At 40.1% G+C, this 14,419-nt stretch overlaps 2 non-coding genes across 2 annotated transcripts; both read left to right on the top strand.

Moving 5' to 3' along the window:
- The first annotated feature begins 7,595 nt into the window (after positions 1-7,595).
- Positions 7,596-7,688, top strand: trnar-ucu (transfer RNA arginine (anticodon UCU)). The gene is made up of 2 exons: positions 7,596-7,632; positions 7,653-7,688. It is a non-coding gene; the product is annotated as a tRNA-Arg (tRNA).
- A 5,509-nt stretch (positions 7,689-13,197) lies between these two features.
- On the top strand, positions 13,198-13,285 carry trnay-gua (transfer RNA tyrosine (anticodon GUA)). The gene is given in 2 exon segments: positions 13,198-13,234; positions 13,250-13,285. It is a non-coding gene; the product is annotated as a tRNA-Tyr (tRNA).
- The last annotated feature ends 1,134 nt before the right edge of the window (positions 13,286-14,419 follow it).

A 14,419-nucleotide genomic window follows, 5' to 3' on the forward strand; every position in this document is an offset into this window, starting at 1 on the left:
ACTAACGCACATCACCTTTTTTCTACATTCACAGGTTTTTGACTAAAGACAAAAAAATCATTTTTGTTTCCTTGCCAGCTGGCAGTAATTCCTCTGCACTGACAAAACAGATGAGTATTTTATCTTTCGCAATTTGTATGGATTTTTTTAAAAACAAGTTGCTCCAAAAATTAAATGAACACTTCCATTAAATTTAATGTAGAAGCATGTTGCTGTCCATAATGATAAACTGTGTGGCAAGACAGGCACCACTGGGACTCAACCCCAGGATCTCCTGTTTACTAGGCAGGCACTTTAACCAACTAAGCCACAGCATTCTCGCATCCTAGTGTTAATCCCGCATCAGCAGGGTCAGCTTGTCGGCACGCCTGTCTCCATTTGGTGGTTTGAGCTGACGCTGCCATGACGTTCCCATTAAATGCGACCGAGAATACTCCAACCGGCGCGCCGCTACGCCTGCTGTCGGAGAACTAAGCCACGGCACTGGCATCAAATATCCCTTTTACAGCCACTTGGACACATCTCAATTGCTCTGAGACACCTGTATTCAGTGTGCGCTGAGCCTGCTCGCTGAGAAAAGTGACGAGAAATGGCTTATGTCCAAGGAGTTCAATATGCTTTTTATGTTCAATGGGGTGTCCACTACAGCTAACACTGAAGCGCAGCACAGGCTCTGTGGTTTGACATCTCACAAGGTAAATGTTGAAATTGTAGGTGGAAGAGGAAAATTACCCTTGAGTATGGGGAAAGAGGCAACTCATGTCCGGAGGGGGCTGAAGTGTGTATGGAGGTGGCCTAGTGGTTAAGGCAATCTCCTCTTAATACATGATACTCTGCACAAGTAGGTTTGAACCCCATTCTCCTCGAGGAAGGGCTTTGACACATTTTGACCTTTTTAAACTTGGTGTGCTTTCGTTTTGTTTCTTCGCTCCTGTCCTACAGCAGTAATATTTCTATAGGTGTATGATCATGGTAGGCTGACAGCAGGAACACGTGGCCCACAAGCAGTGACAATATCAGAGGTGTCTGCAGTGTGTTGGTTTGTAAGCAACGATAAAATAACTTGACATGGAAGCAGGTGTGCCTGCATTAATACAGCTCCATCGAGAGGAAAAAGTAACACAAGAACCGACATAAATTCAACAGCACGTTTCTGCAGCTGAAAACAGAACATACTCCACGTGATGATTGAGCTCACAACCTCGGTATAACTCCACTATAAAAGCACCACAACCTGACCAATTGCGCTACTGGAGCAGCACAGCACAGTAGCACATTTTCCTCAGTGCACTCAAACAGTGCTTCTTCCCTAGCCTACCAGCTTCAAGACTTTTTTAAATTGATCAAAGATTCATTGGAAAAGGTTTGTTGATGGGTCAGGTGGGAATCACACCCAGATTCACTGCTTGCAAGGCAGCTATGTTCATCATTATACCCAGGACTGGCGCCAGGGGAATGATCTGTAGGGGGGGGGGGGAGGTCTGAAATCCTGAGGGGGGTAGTGATATTTCGGTTTAAATGGAGCCATTGCAACCATCCAAGTGAATTCTCGCAAGCATGCCACTGATTAGTATTTCATGTTAGAAGATAACGACAAGCAATCTGGTATTTAGTGATGAAGAACAGTTCCACGTTCATCAGAACTCACGTGATTATTTTTGCCTGGAGCATCAACCATATGTGTTCATTTTTGCAACAACATCAACGGTAACGAGGTTCTGAATCATTAAGAAATCATTGTAAAACCAACAGAAAGTAGAAACTTCTATAACTGCAGTCCTAGTTATATAACGATTGTAAGTATAAGGATAAACTACTGCAAGGCATTGGTCCACCTGAGCAAATAAGGTCATAATAATGTTGACACCCCAAAACATAGACACTATGTAACGTGCTGTTCCTGGACAGATAGCCCTCCTGCACATTAAACAGTCTGATGTAGTAACTGTGAATTCGGGGTTAGTGTAGTTATCTGACCATTGACAATTTATCCAAAACTGAGGGGGGTGGGACTGTTCAGTTGAGGGGGCGATTTTGGCATGCCAGTAACATTTTGACAAAACGTCCAAGAGTTACGAAAACACTTACTTTGTGTATAAAGTACATTGTGTACACACTGTAAGTTCAGAACGCGAGAAATACTGCTCAATATGGGATCCTGTCCAGGAATATCAGGGCTGTAAGGGGGTCAGATCTATAGATGTAGTAAACACATTAGTGGAGACAGTGTGTCTGCCCTCTGTGTGAGAGCCAGACAGGAAAAATAATCTGTGGTCTGGGAAGAAGAGACCCTCGTTGGAAGAGCGGTGCTTCTCACAGGAGAGAATGAAAAAAAATATTTTTCTCCTTGGGGGAATTAAAAGCACTTATGGGGAGTGGTGTGATGGTAGTGCATCTGATACCACATCAAAAGGTTGTGTGTTCAAATCATGTTGAGATCGGATGATGTATGTTCAGGTTCAGCTGGTGCCGAACCCAGGAATTAGACCATGCCGTTTGGTTTTATCTGTACACCACATAGATAATCTAAATGAAATAACAGAGCAGTACAGGACACGCATTCAGGAAATTACACAGCAAGTCATTTTGAACATGACAAGAGAAAAGGCACACTGCACATCCGTGAAACATCACGTCCGACTTTAGAGACAGTTACATCACAGAATGGAAGTTTCAGGCCCCTTTTTCATTACAGGTTCAAACTAACCTGAAAGTTACAGAGTTTTAGGTCACTTTTGTATTAAAATGTGTCTGAAGCCTATAAATATAATTTGCCCTTTTTTAAATTGTGGATGAAATCCAATCCCATGTACCAAGACCTTACAGTATATTCATGTTAATTAAAATGACTAATGCTATTGGACATTAGCTGGTGCTTTTTGTAACGATTTGCTATTTCATGCTGGAAAGAAGGAAACCTGACCAACGTTTGTTTTCAGGTGCGGTTCATTCACATAATGGACTTCTATTTCTGAGTAGCCTGATTTAAAAACACACGAACCCGGTAGAAGTCGAACCTCCAATCTCATGATGCAAAATCAGACGCGTTATCCATGAAACCACTGGCCAATCATGTAACTGAATTGCACCATGGTGAGTTCAGCACTGCAACTAGTAATTACTAGTAATAGTAATAATCCCATCCTAAATTTCTAAGTGAGAAACGTGTTTTCTACATTTTTATCAGTTTTAAAATATCATCTCTTTAATACAGACAAAGGGTTTGTGTTTCACTTTGAAATTCTGATTGATTTAGAATTCAAAGAAAAAGATGCTTTCTTCAACAACGCAGTGCAATTATGACATCTTTCACTCTACTTCTCTCTTGTAGTAAAGCAGACCTTGCAGTGTGAGCATTTACTCTAGTAAATTAGGTCATGTATCATGTTAAATCACTTCTTCAAAACAAAACATTCCTGGTGCACGTTTTCTCCATGAAAAAAATACATTTTTCCCTTACATGATTTCTCTTTTTTTTTCCATCAGAGTACAGAAAGAAGAAAAAAGGGAAAAGCAGTGTCGCAAAAAAACTCCATCGCCCTTGGGAGATGTCAAGCTCATCGGATATGAAAAGTGCCCAATAAAAGCAATTTCTTTTCATTTATCTTAGCGTCAGGGCTGCTATTGTGTGTAGAGGAGGCAACTTGCTCAGCCAGCAGACTCACCGCTTACTGAATACAGGTATGTTTTGAGTGTCATGCTGATCGTCTTATAAATGCAAAAGAAACTTTTAAAGCTGATAAAGTTTTCCATTGTAATTTGCATGTAGCTACAACGTCCCTGGAAGAGAGATTTTATCAGTTGCACGTAATCAGTATTTTTTACTTTTTGTTTAGTACTGGAAATATATTTTTTTTTAATTTTTCTAAAGAAGATCTCAAGAAGTATTGCCAGGACCTACCTTTAGCATTCAATAGCGATATTAATGGATCAGAAATGTAAGGTAAATTGGTGATCTGAGCCAAAATAGTCCTTACACGCCTCCTGGAACAGTGTTCATATTCATAGCAAGTTATATTCTTTTTCAACCCCAAACGTTGCTATTGCATTAAGCTTTGTGTGACCATTAGAGGTTTCGGTAGCTTCTGGAGAGCGCACTTTTCCAAACTGAAACCTATAAGAACATTATTCAAGACGCACCATGTCCCAGAATCATTCATAGGGACTAGGATTAATATCAATGGAAAGTACTTCAAAATAAAAGATTTAACTGAAATATTAAAAGAGTAGGAAAGCATTTAAAGTAGAAAAAAATCAGTTCAGATGATATTTAATTTTTTGAGAAATGGGCACATACATCAGCTCAGTGAGCAGTGCGAGGTGCTCTTCTGGAGATGATGTTAAATTAGTTAAAATCATGTGATAGTTAAAAAAGCTTAATACTTAGTTAAACAGCCAGCACAAATGGTTGCGTTTGTGATTATGTCACTTCTCTACTACAGCAGCGTCGGTAAAAGACCCTCTGAAAGCAGTAAGGCTCTGCACAGCTGAATTCGTTGCTATTTGGAGAAATCCACAAACTCGTGTTTTTCATGTGCTTTAAAAGACAGCCATACTCACCGACAAAATAAAGACACTGCTGCTGATTTTTTCCGAAGCACAGTTGACCTTTCTGAGCCAATTGATGAAGCTCACCCAATGAATACTATAGCAGAAGGTGGAGGAAAGTGCAACTTTGTAACTATCACAACCACAGGAACAACTGCAAGAAGTAGAATCAATTTCCCATCGAATGGTGGTGTTGTCTGAGGTACGCGATGTGAGCGTGTGCAGAGAATCCCACAATCTCTTCAAAACTTGGACAAAGTATTTCTGATGGAGCGCTGTGCGCAAAGATTGAATAAGCTTTGCTCCTGCCGATGATTCTGCGTGAAAAAGCACAGCATTCAAGTTTCACAGACAAATGCACCATGCCTACTGTAGCGGCGAGGCTTATTAATAATAAAGAATTAAGTGTTCTGAGCCTTCCCAAATGAGGCCCCATTTCTGTGTTCATCTCTGTGGTGCAGCCACAGAGAAACTATTCATGCAGGCTGATTTAAGGTTCCTGATAAGGACAGCTCCCAAAGGGGATGCACTTAGCTAAGCCTGGCTATCATGATCAATGGTCATCCATTGGTGCCTATCTGTCTAGGGAGTGCCAGTTGGACATCTGGACTGCATTCCTAAGTGTCAGGAGTAAGTGACTCATATTTCACCTTGATCAACCAATCAGGGGCTGGTAGGGCCGAGTAACCCACGTGGGACTCTGATGCCCATGGAACTTTCAGCCAATCAACGAGCTGAAGTTCCTCCAGGTAAAAACAGGCAACACAGAGAGCCTGAGAGATTCAGTAAGATTCAGGGAGATTCAGTAAGATTCTGGAGAGGATTCTGTGGACTGTTCTAAAGGGAATTCAAAGGAGAATTCCAGGGCAGGACGGCCCAGGAGCAGAAGGCTCCCAAGGGCAGGACATTCTCGCAGCGTGCCTCCTGACCATCCTGAGACTCAGCTCGGACAACCACGGAACGGCCAGTGTGTCCGAGTGCCAGAACTTTCCTTTGTTCTAAGAGTCTAGAGTGGAGGTTGCCAGAGAGTAACCAGCAGCAGGCCTCGTGAACAGGTCGGAACTGTGGACAGCTGAATCACTATTCAGAACTAGCTCTTCATCAGGAACGAACCGGTCCTCTTCCTGACTTTCTGGGACCCACAGTCATCTTTTCTCCTGTGCACAAACTTTGCTAGTTAAAGCCAACAGTGAGCATCAGCAGTGCACCGTCACAAGCCGCACAGCACAGCCTGGCACCGCGCCAGAGAGCGCGGATTGGACAGCAACAGCCTGCAACTGTTTGTTTGTGCCCGCAGGAGATCTGAATCCCCAGAAATTGGATGAGTATTCAACTTCACTGCATTACAGCTCGAGAATTCCATTGTTATCCAAACCAGTTGATATCAATTTAATTCCTAAGAGTTATGTACTTGTTTTGAGTATCTAATGTAGAAGTTGTAACCAAGTTCACTTTACGAAACGGTCTTAATGAATGATATACTGAACGTATGTCCTCTTGATATGTGTAACACTTTGTAACTGATTGAATATATATCTTTTGTATTCTGATAACCCTCTCGATAAGATCTGTTAGGTTTACATGCATATTCTATGTATTAATAAATGTATCCTCGTGTATTAGCACCTGTGTGTGTGCGTTGTTTGAGTTATGTCGCATGGTTGGACTCTAAAGCCATCAAAAGAATCAACTTTGTGATTTACTGCTACAATAAATAATTGTCTCAGTAAATGCCCAAACCCTACAGAACTGGTGCCTTCAGAGAGCCACTACAGTTACATATTTGGCGTCCCTGAACGGCCGGTTTTTCTTACACTACAGAACCAATTTTAAAAACAATTGCGGCACACTACGATTCACACTGACTCAAAAGTGATCACGGCAGATGTTGTTCCCTGCATAATGCTGAAGGGACCAAAGAGCATTGCTGTTGGGAACACAAAATGAGGCTTTTTTATGCCTTGATGTTAAGCTGACAAAGACTATCTTGAAACACCTAGTTCAGTCTCTCGACAGACTGCCAAGCAAAGCTTTTACCCATTGACGTCGCAATAGAAGGAAGGTCTTAACCCACCAACACTTAGCAGTGGCAAGATTCAAACCTAACCCAGCGAAGAAAATGGAGCACAAACCCAGCACTTAGACCACCCAGCCACACTCCTTACACCTTACTCTCTTGAGAACGTCGGGTGGGTTCAGCTCTTGTTGTGCGACGCGTGGAAATGACTGCATCTTCATTTTCTGAGATGTTTCCTATCACATCTTTGTCAGCTCTGAATAAAGTGCTTCTTTGGAGCAGGCTTCAGACCTTTTATTTTATTTATAAAGGAGGGCCATTCAGAAACATGTAATTCCTGTTTTAGAAATGCTTTGGGCGGTGTGTTTTATATAATGCACAAACAGTATTCTGATTGTATACTGTAGACCTGTGTAGCAATCATACTGGACGTGACTGGGATTCTGAAATGTTTCTTGAAAAGGTATTCAGGGCTGCTTGAATCTATAATAAAAAAGTGACCCGAAACTTCCAACTTTCCAATCACTGATGTCGCTCTCCCTAAACCTGTACAGGATGTTTTGCTGATGTGCAGTGTGCCTTTACTCCTGTATTAAAAACGACCTCTGTTGGTGGGCGGAGTTGAAGGAGAACTTACTGCACAGAAAAAGTACGTAACGATAAAATATTTCTGCGCGTGAAACACATCAATCGTTCAGCATTTCTAAAATGTTTAATTGAATTGACAAAGAAATCCTCTCCTTAAACTTCGAAAAGGATTATCTGTTGAGCCAGCAGGCGTAACACTGCAGTTGCCCGTTTCTCACAGGTGTTTGAAGTTGTGGATAACATTTAGCAGGTTTGGCACCATGGCTTAGCTGGTTAAGACGCCTCACTAAAAACCAGGAGACCCTGGGTGTGAATCCCAGCGGTATCTATTCGTAGACAACAGGCCACTCATTGTCAATATTTATGGAGCTTAATTTAAAGACAACGGGAGAAGCATGAGTTACAGCTTTCTGTAGCTGTTTTATATAGCGATGTATCGGTTGGCTCTGTGGCGCAATGGAGAGCGCATTGGACTTCTAGGCTTTGATAGAATGAAGTCATTCAAAGGTTGTGGGTTCGAGTCCCACCAGAGTCATGTATCATCTTGATTCAACCTTTCAAAATCCTCTAGGGATTAGTGTTGATCAAGTCAAATAAAGGACTTCTTAAGAGTCCACAGTTGAAAATGAACCAGCAGCCACAAGAAAGAAATTAGCACTGGACTGTGATCACATTACTCCTGTCCTGGACTCCTTGCACTGGCTTCCTGTCAACTTCAAAATCCTCATGCTCACCTATAAGGCTCTCCATGGCTTGACACCACAGTACCCGTCTGGGTTATCGCCCTACTCCCCACCTCACAACCTTCGCTCTTCTAATTCTGGTCTCCTATCTGTCCCCCAGTCCATCTACACTCTATGGGTGACAGGGCCTTCTCCTGTTTTGTACCAAAGCTCTGGATCTTTATTCCCAAAGATATCAGAGAGTCACCTTCTCTAAACTCCTTCAAATCCAGACTCAAAACCCTCTTCTTTAGAAGAGCCTTTAATGAACTATTCTTTACCCCTCTGTTCCTACTGTATTTAATACCACCATATATTGTCTCCTCTAACTGTGTATTCTCATCCTGCTTATCTTGTGTATTTTTTAACTTTCTTGGTTTCATTCTGTAAAGCACTTTGAAAAGCCACCTTTAAAGGCACTATATAATGTATAGATTATTATTATTAATAATAATAATGAACAGCGCATTTAACACTGAGCACATGCGGTCCTTCTTTGCAAAGGATTGCAAAGGCTGGGAATTAGCCTTTCACTCGTGTTGTTGAAGACCGTATCCTGGCTTTGTTGCAGGAAATGTCTGGATGCCATCACCGGATCAAGGAGAGGATCAGGGTTTTGGGAAGTCTTTTTGATGCCTGACACTGTGTGTTTCCTGGTTGTAACGGGTGTCATTCTGGACCTAAACAACAGAGAACACCGTTGAAATAGCTGAACTGCCTAGCGGACACTTTGTCGCCTTCTTCTGACCTGTATTTAATGCGATTCTCTGAAAACTTGGCACGTTATATCTGTGCTACCTTTATGGAGGGCACACTCATAAGAATCATAGATTCGATCACAAGCATCTAAAAATGAGCCTGAGAAAATGACATCACGCTATGAGGCTGAATGGCACAAATTCTCCTGTTACTTCTGCAGCAAATGTGTGTTTTTTGCTTCTTATTTGGCAGCAGTGGGATTCCAACTCACACCCCCAAAGAGACTAGAGCTTTAATCTAGCTCTAAATTAAAAACTAGGTGACTTGTAATGGCTGGTAGGAGAGGAAAGGTATAAATGCTTCTTTTTTGGACAAAGTCTTTATCTTTTTTTTCACCAGTTGTTTTGATCAAATTATTGTAACGCAGTGCCATATTAAGGTATAATATGTACATGAACGTCATGTCTGAGTCGATGATGGCAGCTGAGTATCGCTGGAGGACAGTTCATCATGAGTGGGTAAGCCTGCATAATGAGGGAGAAGAGATCGGCCTCTCTGATGCAGTGTCCAGTGACACTAACCTTCTGTCCTACTGTTCTCTGCTAATGTAGATGGTGAATGTTTATTTAGGTGAATGTAAGGTTTCATTCTTGTAAAATATTTCCGAGCACTTTTTTTGTTGCTGAAAATTAATCCTGAGCATTTGAATGAATTCCGATATTGTCACCTAATTCCATACATTGTTTCATCAAACTAGAACATTTAGAGGAGGTCAATTGCATTTATGAATTGCATAGTGATAGTATTTCTTTCCATTTAAATACTTCAGTCAAAAATGTAGAGAAGGTGCTCCTGTTTTCACCATTATAAGAACTGTGATGCACCAGTAATATTTACTCTCATAAAAGTATTGTAATTGTATTGTTCTGTTCTGTAACAATCTTGAGTGACACAAACCTTCTGTTTTACTGCACTACACTTCTCCAGAGGCCAGTTCAGCACACAAGGATCCTCAGTCAAACAAACACTGCAATCGCTTGATAAACGCTTTTTCTCATCCTTTCTCTTAGTGTCGGTGCTACTATTGTATGCAAAGGAGGCGACTTGACAATGAAGAGAGTCTTCATGAAGGTGTGTGTCGGCAAGCTCTCCACTGTCAATTGACTGGGCTTGTGAAGAAATCAATCTCATTCAACAACCATACAAATTGCACAGCTTAAGGCACATGAAGCGAAATCTGTGAGCTGATTGACACAAAACAATGTCACTTCACATTATCTGCAAAGTTGTTTTGCTTGTCTGACCACCTCTTCCTACTTTACAGTGAGCACATATATTTCAGTTCCTTTCTCCCATGTGGAGATGTATCCACTGCCAAAACTGCTGTCTGATTATTTAAATTATCTGTAAAACTGTTACATGACTTCATCTAATTGTAAATTTATAAGACGGTCTGTGAGACATTTGTGAGAGTAGCTGAATCCCAGGGCTGGTATGGAATCACACACAGGCGGGTCTTCTGTGTGATCTGAGTCCCACTGCTCAGAGCTACAGACTGGTCAAATGGTCACTATTGTAGACACGACCATCGGACCATAGGCTACAAATAATCAATATACCGATCATAGTGTCACTACTGTTGTTTATTACATAAATACTGTATATAAATAATAAGATAATTCCACACTCATAAAACATTTATAAACATTTTGGGAGGCTGACATACAGTAAAGAAAGTAATACTGAAGAGTTTGGAAGTCCTGGAAAGCGTTAATAGATCCTTCTTGCTTTCGACCTGGAACAGAGCCCACAACTGCCAGATCAGTGACCCCTGAGCCCAGTTCACAGAGAGGAGAACCAGGAGCTCTTCTATGTCTCTAAGAGGGCTGGGAGGAAAGATAAAAGGGGGAAATGTGACATGAGTCCAGGCTGTTCTGTCTGATATTGTTCATGTAGCAGCACTGATTGTCTGAATATCTTCTGGTTCTGGATTGTGAGGATAGAGAGCAGTACGGAGTTGAGATCCTGTCTGAGTGTGAGTCTGAGCTGTGAATCTCACTGAGAAGAGAATAATGATTTTTTATTCTGCCTGAGAATTTTCCTGAGAATTTTTTTCTTTTCCAAGTGGTGTTACATCCCCTTCAGATACTCTACACAGACTGCCAGAGAGAAGAGGATAGAGAGATGGACAGATAAGAGCACACACAGCAAGAGACACCGACGTCTTGATTTACTTTGAAGCAAGTGTTAATTTCTTTTCTGGAACAAGTTGTTTCTGAACTTCAAGAAATTCATACAACTTCTGAAAGATAAAATACAAATCTTGCTTCTCAGGACAGAAGAAATGCTTCCAAAAAATGCCAGTGATTTTTTCTCCTTTTAACGAAAAGTGGAGAAAAACAACAGCAGTGCAACTCCGTCGGCTTGATTTAGCTTAATACAAGTATTCACTTCCTTTTCTGTAGATTACAGCCTGCGAAAGATGAAATGAACTTCTTGGTTACTCTTAGTCAGTGCAGAAGAAATACTGCCAGCTGGCAGGAAAATGACAGTATTTTATTTTCTTTAACTACAAACATGTGAGTTGTGAAAAGCAACGGGAATGTGTCCCTGTGCAGCTGTTAAACAAAGGGCTGGTGGGTCAAACGTACTCAGGGACGTGCTTCAGATTGTGATGATGTAAACAAAATCTCCGCTAAAAATTGAAGGGATTTCTTCGCAAACCCTCTTGAATGTGGCAGGAAATCTTCGTGTTTTACTCGTGTGCAACTACAACAAGTAAACAAATAAGTACCTAAGTCAATGTCCAAGAAAACCATCTTCACGTGTGGAATTTTTCTTTAACTGGCTGTTGGGAGAATTCATTTATACACCCGTTGTATCCTTAGCAAAAATATTTTAAAATTAGAACACAGATTTGTTGGAGAACTTGACAATCCTTGACAATCATTATTAAATGAGCATTATTCAAATGTGTGTTGATGTTTTTAATATGTACCTTAATTGTAATATATATATATACATAATTGCTTTGATATGGATGTTCATTTGAAGGAATTGAGGAAACTATGAAGGATCGCAGAACAACCAAAGATACATTTGGGCATCTGCTATTGGTAAAGATGAAAGAGTACCTTAAGTGTGAAGCTTTCATACACACGAGAGAAAAAAACAGTTTTAATGCACTTCATTAAACTGATGGTATGCTTATCAATCGTGCATAAAGTGTACATAGCAGAGGATGGTTTTGATCCATCGACCTCTGGGTTATGGGCCCAGCACGCTTCCGCTGCGCCACTCTGCTGACAGCTGTTATAATGTGATTCAACACAACTGCTCTATCTTTGCTTTCTAAAAGTGCGCCCGAGATGAAAAGTCTAAACGGTAAACGCAGACGTCACTTTGAGCACTTGGTCTTTTATAGCACAAATCATCACCCGCTGCTCTACATGGGCGTGTCTTCAATATCGTTGAGAACCAAACCTTCTGCTTTCCGAGGCAACTGATTCTTTCGTCGTTAATTCCCAAATCTTCAATGAGAATCAGTGAAACGAAAATCAAACACATGTACACACTCGCGTCCTAACCTGAAAGAAAAATCTACACCCACTTTATAATACTGAAAATGATTCAGGAAGTACAGCAAAGTTCTAAAACCAGCGAATGCATCTGCATACAGTACATAAAATGTCAATTTTTCAAAAGTAAAATCTTCAGCTTTGAAAGATTACCATCCATATATTTTCGTTTTTCTCTTTTTTTACATAACACGCTTTCGAGAAACAAACTGTCTTTTAATTAAGGTTTCATTAGAAAATGTGTATCTTGGTTTGCCAAGTTAAAATCGGCACATCCCAGTGGGCAAAAGATGTAGAATATACGACTATTGAACGCATACCAGACGTGTAACTGTGCTCCGTAACTGGTCTAGAATGAAATTGATTATATGTTTATTATACATAAATGGTTGTAGTTCTATTATACGGATAAATTTAGAAGACTACTATACATATATAGTTAAAGGTCTATTATACATCAAAGAAAGATTAGATAGAAAGAAACTATTCACACCTGAAAAATATGTAGTTCAAATTATACATTATATACAATATTGTAATCAACAAATGTCTAACCATCATAAAAACACAACTAGTAAACTTCAGTTACAAATTCTAGTAACATGGCAATATATATATATAGTAATGACAAACACAAACTAATTACATGAACACGCTAATATTTAACTCAAAACCACATTTCGAAACTTCTTTATTTCCACGAAAATATTATTAATGTAGCACAAACGCTACTTTCTAATAAAGACAGAAAGAAACTATTTGTTTTGTGTCTCATAGTGATCCTCCTCTCGATACTAATGAAATGTTTAATATGATCCCTCGAGAAAAAAAAGGAGTCAATTTCCGCCTGGAATGATTGATGCCCCATCAAACATTTTGTAATATCCCTGGAAGTTTATACAGTAGAATCCTGGTTCGTGGCTTAAATTCAAGGTAAACAAGACTAAGGAAACGAGTTGGAAACTTGATGTCGAAGTGGGATTTAAATCACCCGGAACATTTCACTATATTGGGCAGTATGTGCTAGGGAGCATTGCTTGACGTCCCTTCGATAGCTCAGTTGGTAGAGCGGAGGACTGTAGTGGAGTCAGTAGGGAATCCTTAGGTCGCTGGTTCGATTCCGGCTCGAAGGAAGGTGCTTTTTGTGTACTTTAATCAAAGAGTTAAAAAAGCGAATCTGTTTCATTCAGACATTTATCAAAAGTTCAATAAACGACGAAGTAGAGGTTCCTGTTCCGAATTCAGCCCACGTCTGATTGTCTTGTTTTGGCCAAGATCCGATCTTTGAATTAAGGGACTACTCTGTCTGCTTTGTAATTCAAAAATACATACAAATGTCAAGTTTTTTGTAGATATAAAGGTGTTCTCTGTTTTCAAAGGATAGGTACTTAATTGGCATAATGATTTGGTATTGATTTTGTATCGTTGTATTATGAAGTTTGTGCTTTCTGTGTTTTTATTGTATTGTGAACTTATTTTTTAAACAAATGCTTACAAAGGCAAACACGGCACACATCTGTTTATACCAGTGGTGAATTGTACATTTGTACAAGCTACTGTGCACTTCTGGGAGTATAACAGGTTCGATATAAAGTGGCAAAAATATAAAAGGGGAATATACCCCAGACTGCGTATAAGCTCTCGTTGTGACTGTTGTTTTATTTTTAGATAAAAATGGCGTACTGTGCACGAAATGTTGCAGAAACACAATTTGATATTTTAATAATTATTATTTTAATAATTTGATCAAATTGAGGCCCAGGATCCAAATCTTCAGTTCTGATTTTTTTAAGTGATATCTTTCCTTCCTGTCGTGGAAGTCACACGATGTGAGCAATTGTTTTTTTTACGTTGCGATCCAAAGATCCTCAGGCGCACTGTAACCAAACCAGGATGGATTCTGCTCGGAGCCGGACTGAGCTCATTCTCACTCCCTGTGCTAAAAACAGAATTAGCTCTTCCCCGAACATCGTCTACAGCTGCTGGATGGTGCTCTGCGTCTTACTGCTCCGGCAATTACTTTGACGAAAGACAGATCACTTGTGCGCTTTTAACCTTCTCGCAGCTACAGCTATAGCCCTGAAAAAAGCATTAGCTTTATCAGTTTTTACATTAATCTATTTTGAATCAAAGTTTGATATTTTTTTATTTTTTATTGCATTTTACATTACAATTATAATAATAATAATTATTATTATTATTACGCACACTTATATAGCGCTGTTCTGGATACTCCACTCAATGCGCTTTACAGATAATGGGGACTC

This window comes from Lepisosteus platostomus, chromosome 5 (genome assembly GCF_059453375.1).
Source record: "Lepisosteus platostomus isolate fLepPlt1 chromosome 5, fLepPlt1.hap1, whole genome shotgun sequence".
Taxonomy (NCBI): Eukaryota; Metazoa; Chordata; class Actinopteri; order Semionotiformes; family Lepisosteidae; genus Lepisosteus; species Lepisosteus platostomus.